This window comes from Drosophila mojavensis, unplaced genomic scaffold (genome assembly GCF_018153725.1).
Source record: "Drosophila mojavensis isolate 15081-1352.22 unplaced genomic scaffold, ASM1815372v1 contig_74, whole genome shotgun sequence".
NCBI classification, from domain to species: Eukaryota; Metazoa; Arthropoda; class Insecta; order Diptera; family Drosophilidae; genus Drosophila; species Drosophila mojavensis.
In genome coordinates, this window is record NW_025318899.1 from 17,350,847 (window position 1) to 17,362,359 (window position 11,513).

The following is an 11,513-nucleotide window of genomic DNA, read 5'->3' on the forward strand; positions in this document are numbered from 1 at the left end:
CCCCCACGGCCCAGCCCCCCGCCCAAAAAGCCACGTTCCAGTTTGGTTTCTGCTTTTGCGGTCGGCGCTTGACTCTTGCAGGTGTGCTTCACACGACTTGTCAGTGTCAGCCGGCCCAAGATTTTTTCCAGTATTTCTTTTGCCATGCACACACACTCACACACACACTTATTCACATATATAGTATATATACATATATATATTCGCAGTCTATTTGAGAGCGTGTGGCATGCACCGAGTGGCATAAAATTTTTCACAAATATTTTTCTATGCACATTCTATTTCTTATGGCTATTGAAAAAGTGCCGCACATTTTGCTCCACACTGTCGAACAAAGGTCAGTTGAGAAGTAGGTGGAATAAGAATGGGTCTATTTATACCTTCCGTATGTAGGCTGACCAAATAAGAGCAGCAGCAATTGAAAATGCAACGAAAGCTGCACGAGCAGAGAGATATTGAGTTGTTTATTGATTTATATTGCAGATATAACAATGCCATTAGGTAAGAGTAAGAGTAAGGAAAAGAGATAAGTAAAGGAATCTATTTTTAAGATTTTATTCAAATGTTACTTATTCAATGAAAAGCAACTCAAATGTTTCATCTAGATTTTCTTTTATACTGTTTGCTGACAGAGCTGTAGATTACCAACAGTAAACAATATATCTATATATACTGTCAAGGTAAGCATAAATCTATATATATAGAAATCTTCTTCAATATACAGATATAAATGTATAGAAATATTTCTCAATATGGTAATTACTTTTAGAATACTTGCACATTTTGAGTAATTAAAAAAAAAAATAATAATAATAAAATTATTAAATATTAAAATTCATTATAAATAATATTACATATTACTTTTCCACACCATTTACTTGCAATTATTTCCCAGCAAGTAAAAAAAAAAATCTTTATAATTATATTATTAAAATTTTATCAATATGCATATATGAATTAAAAATAATTTAAATATACATATGAAAAAAAAATTTTTGTTTTGTTTAAATGTATATTAATTAGAATACTTACACATATTCAGTTATTTAAAAAAAAAAAAAAATGTTTCAATATAAAATTTTTTAGTAATAATATATTTAATAATTTTATCATCTTAAATTTAAATTAAATATTATATTATTAAATTATTTTTTTAATTATAATTTTATTAAATATATATATGACTTAAAAATACTTGTCGAATACTTTCACGTATTCAATAATTTTAAGAAAATACAATATTAATAATATTGATTATATAACTTTTTTTTAATAACAATATTTTTTATAATTTTATTTTCATAAATTTTAAATTATATATTATAATATTATTATTATTTTTTAAATATATTTAAAGTTGGAATTACATATATTATAATATAACAAATTATTAATATACAGTCATGCCACAGTTTGAGTAGTATTAAAAAAAACACTCACATTTCACAGTTATACAAAAAATCAACATGAAAGGCAAAATCTTAATAAGTATTCCAAAATTTAAATCATATTAATACCTCAAACAGCTGCTGAGCTAAAATTCACGAAAATCGTATCACTCCAGCTTGGTCAGCTCATGCCTGTATGCCATGCATCCACTCATGTTTTATGACTGCCCCGAGCCGCGCTCATCAGGTTCAACAAACTGTCTAGCTTATCGTGGCTTGGTCAGGTTGATTTCGGGACAGCGAGCACATCAAAATTAATGATGCAATGAAAGCCGCTAAATACCCCCGAAATGCAACAGGGCCAGCACTGATATAGCTGTCTAGATAGAGCAAGGGAGCAGCGGCAGATGTGGCACGTTGCATGTGGCACACGTGTTACGTATAACGTGTAACGTGTAACGTTGACGCCCGCCACTGAAACATTTTGTGCGGAACAAAAGGCTTGTGGTTAGCCATTCGAGGCCAGAGCTACCTGTTGTTATTGTCCGCCAACAGAAAGTCCATATGTCAAGCGAGTTAACAACAGCAACAACAACAACAACAACAACAACAACAATAACAACAGCTACAACAAGAAGGGAAAATCAATTTTCAGTGTGCAGCAGCAACAAGCAGCATTTAAAACGGATTTGCAACGCCAACAAATTAGTTACGCCAAAGCTGCAGCTGCGCAGTCGCACGAACCACGCCGTGGACCGATGTGAATCAGCATTATTTCCGTAACTTTTAACGAACCGGACAAGTGCACTTGCAACAACTACCTTAGGGATGGCTCAATAAAAGAGCGGAAATGCCTGACAAAAGATGGAAACAATTTAATGGCTGAACAAAATTTATATATATATTCCACTACCTGAATATGCAATGCACTACGAGAAATGCATTTCCTACTGCAATGTGATAATAATAGTATATAGAAATGGAAAACTGAAAAATGAAATGACAGTTTTTAGTCTTAGCAGAAGGCATAGATAACATCATTTAAATTTATATTTAACTGAAACGTATGATAATGATTTGAGTATAAAATTGATTTCTTTTTTCTGAATTGTGGGGAATACGTTTCAAATGCTTCTTATATTCCAATAAGAGCTTCAGAAAGGCATTTATTAAAGCTTATATTTCAGCAACAATTGAAATAAATAAATAATATTAAATCAGAAAAAAACTAACTTAAAATGTCTAACATACAAAAATTTAATAATATTTAATAATATAAAATTAAAGAAATAAAAATAAAATAATAAATTTAATAATATAAAAATAATTAATTAAATACACATTCATATTTATTTGCTCTAAATAATTTATAGATATATCAAAAAATATTAGATTAAAAAAGAAAATTGTATTTCAAAATATTATTAATTTATAAAATATAAATACATATATAGAATTACCGAATATTTTATTTTAATATTATTATTATTTTATTTTTAATTTATTATTCTCTTTTACATTTTAATCATTTTGTATGTATATTTTGTATGTATTTTATAAAAATATTAAATTCATACATTATTTATAAGCACTCGCAAATACAAAATAATTTTATTATTTCACAAAATAAATAATAATATTTCTTCATAACAATTAACCTAATAATAATAATAGTTTAAACATTTTATTATAAATTACAAGTTAATAAGATGAAACCCAGTTCAAATGATTTTTAAATAAATTCCATAGCCCATTTACCTGTAAAATCCTCTTTCATATCATTAAATATAACTGAAATATATAGTATAAAATTATATTATAAATACTAGAATAGCCATAAGTTGCTCAAAGACTTCCATTGCTAATCGACTCTGATATACACTCTCTATAAGCAGCCAGCTAATGCGTCCAATGCAATATTGACGCTGGCCTGGTCTGTACGTGGGCTGTGGATTACAGGTCGTGGGGAGGGAGAAGTAAGAGTGAGAGAGAGTGGAGAAAGAGCGAAACGACTTGTTGGCAAACGCATTATGGGTCAGTAAGCCGCGTCTCTATTGTTGTTCAAAGTCAATAGACTTCTCTCACACACTTTTCCTGCCACAATGCGAAGGCGTCTGAAGGGCAGCCGATGCAGTCATGATTGACATGCAACACGCGCTGGGGCGCCCACTTTTGGGGCATGCCACGCACCAGCATCGCCGTCGTCGGCGTCGCCGTCGCACTTGGCTTAGTTTGTAAACTGGGCGAGAGTTCGTTTTTTTTTTTCTTTTTTTTACTCTCGCCTCTTGTGCAGTTTTCTCTGCTGCGTTTTCCATTCTGTGTAATTGAAATTACGTGACACTTTGCATATGCACTGGATTTAAATTGAGTTTCGAGTTGGCCATTGCACAGACAAGTTAAGGGGGAATGGGGAGCGGGAGGGTGTTTGATTGCGTGCCCATTGCGCCACGTGCGTCTTCGACCTTTGTTGTAGTTCTTCCTGTTGTTGTTGTTGCTGTTATTGTCGGTGGCTTACCGAGCGTAGGTGGCAGCCCAGAACCTTAACAAGTGCACTCAAGTGCAGTCGACAGAATGAAAAATTCCCCTATTGACTAAGGTAAGGAAGCAGCAGAGGCACACACAAACTCACACACTCGTGCTGTTGAGCTAGCCTTGCAACATGACAAAAAAGTAAAGAGAGAAAAAAATGAATATAAAACCAAACTAATTAGTTGCAGGCGTGCTGGGTTTTAAGGAGGCACAGCGGGTAATTTGTTTATGCGAAGTGGGATTAAAGTCTGGGTAGTTCGACATAGGAAAAACAACAGCTGCATATATATAAAGTAGATACAAGGTATGAGTTGAAGTACAGCAGCACTGAAATGTTATAAATATTTAATATGCTTCAGTTGGGGAAAAACTAATTTGCTACGGCTTAGGCGACATAAAAAGGGATTAAACATCCTTAAAATATATATAATAAGAGTACTTGAAAACGTAAAAAAGACTTTGTCAGAAGTGGGATTCGAACCCACGCCCTCAGAGAGGACCAGAAAACTCATCTATACACACACCTTTCTATGAAAGGTAAGAGACGTAAAGCTCTTGAGTCTGGCGCCTTAGACCGCTCGGCCATCCTGACATGTGTGAAAAGCTGGCTCAAAATTAACGTCACAACAGTGGCATACTTTAGTGGCGCCTTGTTATCTATTATTTATATCTCTACAAAAATAAATAAATATAAAATAAAAGCATTCGCATTCTTTAAAATATGTGTTCACAAAGAACATTTTTGCTAAGCAGTTTATTTATAATATTATTTGTATTGCATTTTACTCAACTTTCTGTTGCAAACAAAATAATAATTATTGACAAATTACCTTCTAAATAAATTAAAAATAATATAGAGAATATTTAAGTTTGTAAAAAGAAATTTGTCAGAAGTGGGATTCGAACCCACGCCCTCAGAGAGGACCAGAACGCTCACATTTTCACCTTTGTATCAAAGGCAAGAGTTTACAGCTCTTGAGTCTGGCGCCTTAGACCGCTCGGCCATCCTGACACGTTGGCGAGGGTTGGCAAATGTGTAAATATGAAATCAGTAGCAAGGATCATATTTTAAAATCTAAAAATAAATTTTTCAAATATTTATTATGAAGCATGTTCATAAATGAGTTAGCTCTTAAATTTAAACTCGTGTTCTAGCGTATAAAGTAATTCTTGTCGTTCATAGAAACTCAAAAATGTTAATCAGCACTTTATTAAAATATTAATAATAATTTAAAAAAATAAAAATAAAAATAAATAAAAAGTTCTTGTCAGAAGTGGGATTCGAACCCACGCCCTCAGAGAGGACCAGAACGCTCATACACAACCCTCGTTACGAAGGCAAGAGTTTTGCTCTTGAGTCTGGCGCCTTAGACCGCTCGGCCATCCTGACATGTTGCGAGCGACGAGCTAGCAGCTGAGTTGTTGCTTTTGCCTCTACGAAACAGCAAACGCATGCTATTTATAGAGCAAGTAATATTAGATAACACACAATGGAGCACGCAACATAGAAAAGTTTATTCAACAATGTGAGGGGGAGAGAGACCGCGTGTGGGAGCGTGTGTTTATGTGTGCGCCTGAGTTAAAAGCTTGCGGCCTAGCAACACCTATTTTAAGATAACATATTTAATACACATGTACAGTAGCTCATACAAGTATGGGCACAGTAGAGAGGGACACATATTGCGTATGCAATTTAATGTAAAATAAATGTATTGCAATGAGATAATAAAAGAACAATATTATTAAATATAGATATGAAAATATATAAGTTCTTTTCTTTAATTTGAAGTAGAGAAGCAAAATATAATATACAAATTTAAAATAGATGAATTATACATGTATGTGTAAAATGAAATTTAAAAATTAATATAAATGATTTTTAGTGATATTATTATTATAAATCTTTTATTTATTTATTTTTATACTAATTATTTTGTAAATGCAAATTTATTTTTATAAAAATTTATTAATAATTTAATTGAATTTATTAATATTATTATCAATATTTTCTTTTTATTTGAATTCACGTTTTTTAGAATTATTTTTTATTTTATGATGTCTGCTGTTGCCTATTTGTTCACTGTCAATTACCACTGTAGCTGCACATGCTACTTCTCCTATTTCAGTGGCCATTTTATTCTTGGCTTAAACGTTGCTAAAATGTAACCTGAGCGCCGCTTCCGGCAGGGCAATCAAATTGAGCTCTCGCATTTGCTGCTGCTGTTGCTGATGCTGCTGATGCTGATGCCCTCGGGCCTCATCATAAAAATCACACAAACCGCAGCCAACAATTGATGCGCCACGGGTTCAAGTCAATTGCAGAGTCCGCAGGCGACAGAGACGCGTGCTTCAGCCCAAGCTGAGCGAAGAGTTAACCACAGGCTGCTGGCTGCGGGAAGAGCGCTCCTTCTCTGGCTGCATTTGTCAGCTATAAAAAAAGAGGAGTGGGGTGGAGAGAAAAGAAAAGAGTATATTCAATACTCGCACATTACGGCCTATCAAATGCAGCTCCGGCAGCCGTCCGAATCGCCTGGGGCTTTGGCATTGAAATCGACAGCGCAGCTCACACACACTTACGGACAGACTTGGAAACTCCTCATGCAAAACGCATGAAACAATGGGATTTACGTGCTTCCAGCTGTTATGGATGCAATCGGATACATCAGCCCAAATGGGATACATGTGCACCAGCAGCCACTGGCTGGGCAAATGGATTTTGGTCTCTGCATTTTAAACAGTAATGACAGACATAAGCTCCCGAGGCACCTCCTCTCTCCCCTCCCGCTCTCTCTCTCTCACACTCGCTCACACTCTGCTCTGGTCAGCCAAGCCAAAAAGTTTGTTGTGTTAATTTTCAATGCATATAAATTCATTGGGATGCTCCCAGACAGGGGATCAGTCTGTGTCTGCGTCTGTGTCTCTGTCTCCGTGTCTCGAGTGCGCGTTGTGGGGCGTCGGTTTTCAAATAGCCACAAAGCCAGACCGGCGGAGCACAGCGCCTGGCCGCCAGTGAGTGTCAGGTCGGTCGCTGGGCCAGACGCATGCACTTTAAATACTCCGGCAGAGAGAGAGTGTCCATTGCTGGCTTTTGGCCGTCGCTCAACCTGTCAACATCGTCTGGTAATCGAAGCCTTCGCCTTTGTCGCCCGAATAGCATTTTTCCACAATGGAAAATGGGGGTTCAGGTAATTGTATGCCTTTAATTGTTCTTATCATTTAAGAGGCCATATAAAGTCTAACTAATTATAAGTGTTTGAACTGTAAAGTTCAAGTTGAAGAAGCTATCAGATTTCTGTAGAGTCAGCTACTCTACGTGTGTCAAAAAGCTGATAACAATAATTTAAATTTAATCTTTAATTTGTTTATCGGGCCAAACACAAACGGGAATTTACTTATCTTAACAATTCAAATTATATAGATTATTATAAAAAAAATTAAAAAAATTTCTTTGACTTGGGCTCGTCCGGGATTTGAACCCGGGACCTCCCGCACCCTAAGCGGAAATCATACCCCTAGACCAACGAGCCAGTTGAGAGTCGAGTGGCTAAGTCATTAAATCAATGCCACGTCGTTGGCGCTCAAGTGGTTTCTGTTGTACTTTTGTTGTTGTTGAATAAATTATGTATGCAAATGGTTTATTCAGCGAAAAACCCGTTTACAATAATAAAGCAACAAATTGTGCTATTTTATGGAGCTCGGCGCAGACTGGTATTATCAGCGGTGGAGACCTTGCTGAACTTTGAAGATCACTTTGTCACACTGTCGCATTGCTTAAGTGGTTATTAGCTGCTAAATAGCTATTTTGAGACTTACAACTGGTCGTTCCCATGGCTAATCAAGCTGAATTTTCTGACCCAACATCTGCTACATCCGCCAAATATTGATTGGAAATCCGTCCCATATGCTGGCCGCGATAAATCTGAGTTTTGGCTATGGCAGCAGCAGCGGCAGCATCAGTGGCAGCAGCTGTGTGTGTTGCACAGAATCCAAAAAATTATGCGCCAGCAGTGAGAGTCCATTTGCCAAAGTGGCGAACGGGTCGAGTCCAGCCCGTAGCCAGGAGCAGCAGCACAGCGGCACACACATCCTTTTGACTCTCTGCTGCGCCTTTTGTCACTGATTGTAATCTCTGAAAGCGCTGCTCGTTAACATTATTGTGCGGCCGCCTTGATAATGCATTGCTCTTTTTATTTATTTTTTATTCTCTGCGTTTTTTTTTTTTTTTTTTTTTTTTTTTTTGGCTAGCTGTTGCTCTTCGTATTGTAACAAATCATATGCCAAGTGGAGGGTGACCCGCATAAACTCACTTGATTCGCTGTGGTTACCCTGCTGCTGCCATTTGGCAGACGGACGACGCGATCTGTTGCACAGTGGGTAAGAATCTCGTAATTTAATAAATAATATTTATGACCGGTTTAAGATGCTTGATAGTATTGATGGAAAAATATAAATGAAATCATATATTGTAAAATAATAGTTAATTTGTAATAAAAGACCATTAATTGAAATTATTGAAAAACAATGCATTTTAATAATAAAAGCAAACAAAAATAATTAATAATTATTTCTAAAACAATACATTTTAAGATTTTTATGTCCATAATTTAAAAAAAATAAAATTAAAATAAATAAATAAAATAATATTATAATATTTCTTTAAAATACTAAAATTTACTATACCAAAATAATTCTAAAAATTTTAATTAGATAGTGAATATTTTTTTATTTCAAAATATTTTAATACGTTTATTTTTGAAACATCGAATATGGTCACACAATTTGTTTTTTATCAAATAATAAATAAAATACAATATTCTCAATAACATTTTTTCCAAACTCAAATGAAATATATATAAATTGTTTTAATAAAACTTGCTATACTTAATTTCTGTTAACATGTATATTTATTTTGCCCACTGTGCGTAGTTTTCAATCTGCTTTAGAGATACCCTCACCCTCTTGTTTAAAGGGACTCTCTTTTTATCCACTGTGTGGGCCTCTTGCAAATATTTGAGCAAATGCTTAGGGGGCGCACATCAAAGTTGGCCCAGTTAGAAGTTACCGAACTCTCTCATATGGTCAGTTTTTCAATTGATGTGCTCGGTAAACACACTTAAAATTTCTTTGCAACTGTTTCGGCTCTAAGGTACGCGCCATGCCATTGCCTGATAGCTTCATTAGGGCGTTAGGGGTTGCAAGCGGTTTTTTATGTGTCTTAATTCAGCCAAAAAGTTGCATGCCGATTTGAAGTGGTTGCTTCGCCCGGGTTGAGCGAGCTGCGGGCAATCGCCCCCCGTAGCGCTCATTTGTTACGTCACAGATGTTATGATTTTTTTTTTTCAGCTTGCTTCCGTCCTTTCACATTTCCATTTAGGCTTGTTGTTTTTTGGCGGCTCGTAAGCGTTCGTGTAATTAAAATGTAGCCACTCAATCTAGGCGAAGGTTAGCATTAAGTTGGCGTCTCATTTGAATTCATTAGCCCACACACAAGCTCTCATAGTGCGTAATTTTGCTCTTCAATGAATTTTCCATGTTTTCGGGAATTCTTTCTAGTATTACTCATTTTAATTGCGCATCGAGTGTATGTAGAGGGGTTTTCTTTTTATTTCTGTTTTAAGGGTAGCTTCAGTTTCGTGTGCAACGGCACACTGTAGTTGACAGCTCTGTTGCTTTGGCTAATGGCGCTGGGGATTTGGATTTCTGAGCTTGATGGAGCATAATAATGTCTAGCATAATTATATAAATAGTTAAATGGTTAAGCAGAGGAACGGGGCTTAAAGCCGAAAGATAAAAGCATAGCTTGATTTAATGATATTTTTAGACAGGTTAAGGGCAGAGGAATGTTGGTTGAATGGCTAAATGGTTAAACAGAGTAGTGAAAAAATTAATATTAATAATAAAATTAAATACATTTTCAGTTTCAGCACAATTATCCACTAGACTATCTATGAAACTAAATTTTTTATAAATTTATTTATATTACTATTATATTTTATTTATATTACTATTTATATTTTAAATAACAAATTAAAAAAAATATATATTAATAATAACAAAAAATTAAATGTATTAAATAAAAATACAGGTAATAAAAAAAAAAATAAATAAAATAAAAATAAATAAATAAATAAAATAAAATACATAAATAAAATAAAAATAAATAAATTAAGTAATTTTATAATAATTATAAAATATATATTTTTTTGTTCATGCTGTAAGATAAAATTGGTGCTAGACTTGAAAACATTATTAAAAAAAGCTTAAAAAAAAAATAAAATTAAATAAAAATATAAAAAAAAAACAATAAATTAATTTTTGTAATATTTGTTTTTTCTAATTGAGAAATAAATAATAATAAATGAACATAATTTTAATGAATTTTTAAATATTCTTTTTATTAAAGAATGGTAAAACAAATAAAAAAGAATATAAATAAAAATAAAAATATATAAAAATACAAATTATTTCATAATAATAATTATTTACAAATTTTAATTTAATTTAATAATTTTGGTTATTGCTGAGCGATAAAAGTCAAGCTAGACTAAAAGCTATTTATAGACAAGTTAAATGTATAACAATGTTTTACTACCATTCTCAAATATATATATATCCAATATATATATATGTATACCTTCCTAACATAAATCATGCATTCAGCTAATCTAGTTCAGCTCATGTCTTAGCCACTTCCTGCGCCACTCAGCGCGGCTCAGTTTGAAGTGCAGTCAACTTATGCAACATTAACACTTAATGCACACTGTGTTTTGTGTCTTCGGGTGGGCGGACTGTGTGGCCACCTTTGCCCTCTGGCCAACACATAACACAAAATGCAGAATGGCTGTCGGTTGTCTTCATCATCATCATCTTCGTCATCATTGTCATCTTCAAAGCCCATGCGATTTGGTGGCCTTTAACAGCTCGCCTGCTGCTGCTGCTACAACTGCATCAACTCCTTGCTGTTTACATAACCATGGCCGCATGCCACTTTAGTGGGCGTGGCCAACAAGAAGGGAAACATTGTGCTAAATTTAATGCACGACCATATAAAGCGCTCCCATATGCAGCACTCCAACCACACCAACTCCGACGCCAACTCCGACGCCAGCTCCAGCTCTAACTGAAGCCTGGCTGAACTGCCCTTTCATCAGGTTTTCGGTCATATATTTTGCAGCTCGCGATGTCGATCATGCTAGCGATGCTGGCAAAGATCTTACGAACCCATAATTACGATCTTTGTGTGAAATATATAAATATATATATGTACATATATAAAATTACTCTGAGCAACGTCTGGCATCTAGGCACGTTTTTGTTTTTGCTTCTCCAGCTTCTCCCTACGATCTGAGCATGATTTAAAGGGCAGACGGCCAGCTCTGTGCCAGAGTTTGTTGATTTTCCTGTTGAAAGTGATTGTATTTTATAGATTGTTTAACAAAGACTAGACGCAGTTGCTGTTGTTCCTGCGCAACGTGCCGAGCATGTTTACCTTTTGCAGAGGGAGGCAGCAGCAGAAGAAGCGACTTTGGTGGCGCACTATGAGAAATGTGTGGACCACAATCCAGATGCAGCGTATTGCATGAAAAATTGAAAGTG

The 11,513-nt window shown here is 34.7% G+C and overlaps 4 non-coding genes across 4 annotated transcripts; all 4 read right to left on the bottom strand.

Moving 5' to 3' along the window:
• Positions 1-4,377: 4,377 nt before the first annotated feature.
• Positions 4,378-4,509, bottom strand: Trnal-caa. The gene is made up of 2 exons: positions 4,472-4,509; positions 4,378-4,422 (listed from the first exon to the last, which is right to left on the bottom strand). It is a non-coding gene; the product is annotated as a tRNA-Leu (tRNA).
• A 293-nt stretch (positions 4,510-4,802) lies between these two features.
• On the bottom strand, positions 4,803-4,929 carry Trnal-caa. Its single transcript has 2 exons — positions 4,892-4,929; positions 4,803-4,847 (listed from the first exon to the last, which is right to left on the bottom strand). It is a non-coding gene; the product is annotated as a tRNA-Leu (tRNA).
• Positions 4,930-5,183: 254 nt separating this feature from the next.
• Trnal-caa lies at positions 5,184-5,307 on the bottom strand. Its single transcript has 2 exons — positions 5,270-5,307; positions 5,184-5,228 (listed from the first exon to the last, which is right to left on the bottom strand). It is a non-coding gene; the product is annotated as a tRNA-Leu (tRNA).
• A 2,065-nt stretch (positions 5,308-7,372) lies between these two features.
• On the bottom strand, positions 7,373-7,444 carry Trnap-agg. The gene has a single exon. It is a non-coding gene; the product is annotated as a tRNA-Pro (tRNA).
• Positions 7,445-11,513: the final 4,069 nt, after the last annotated feature.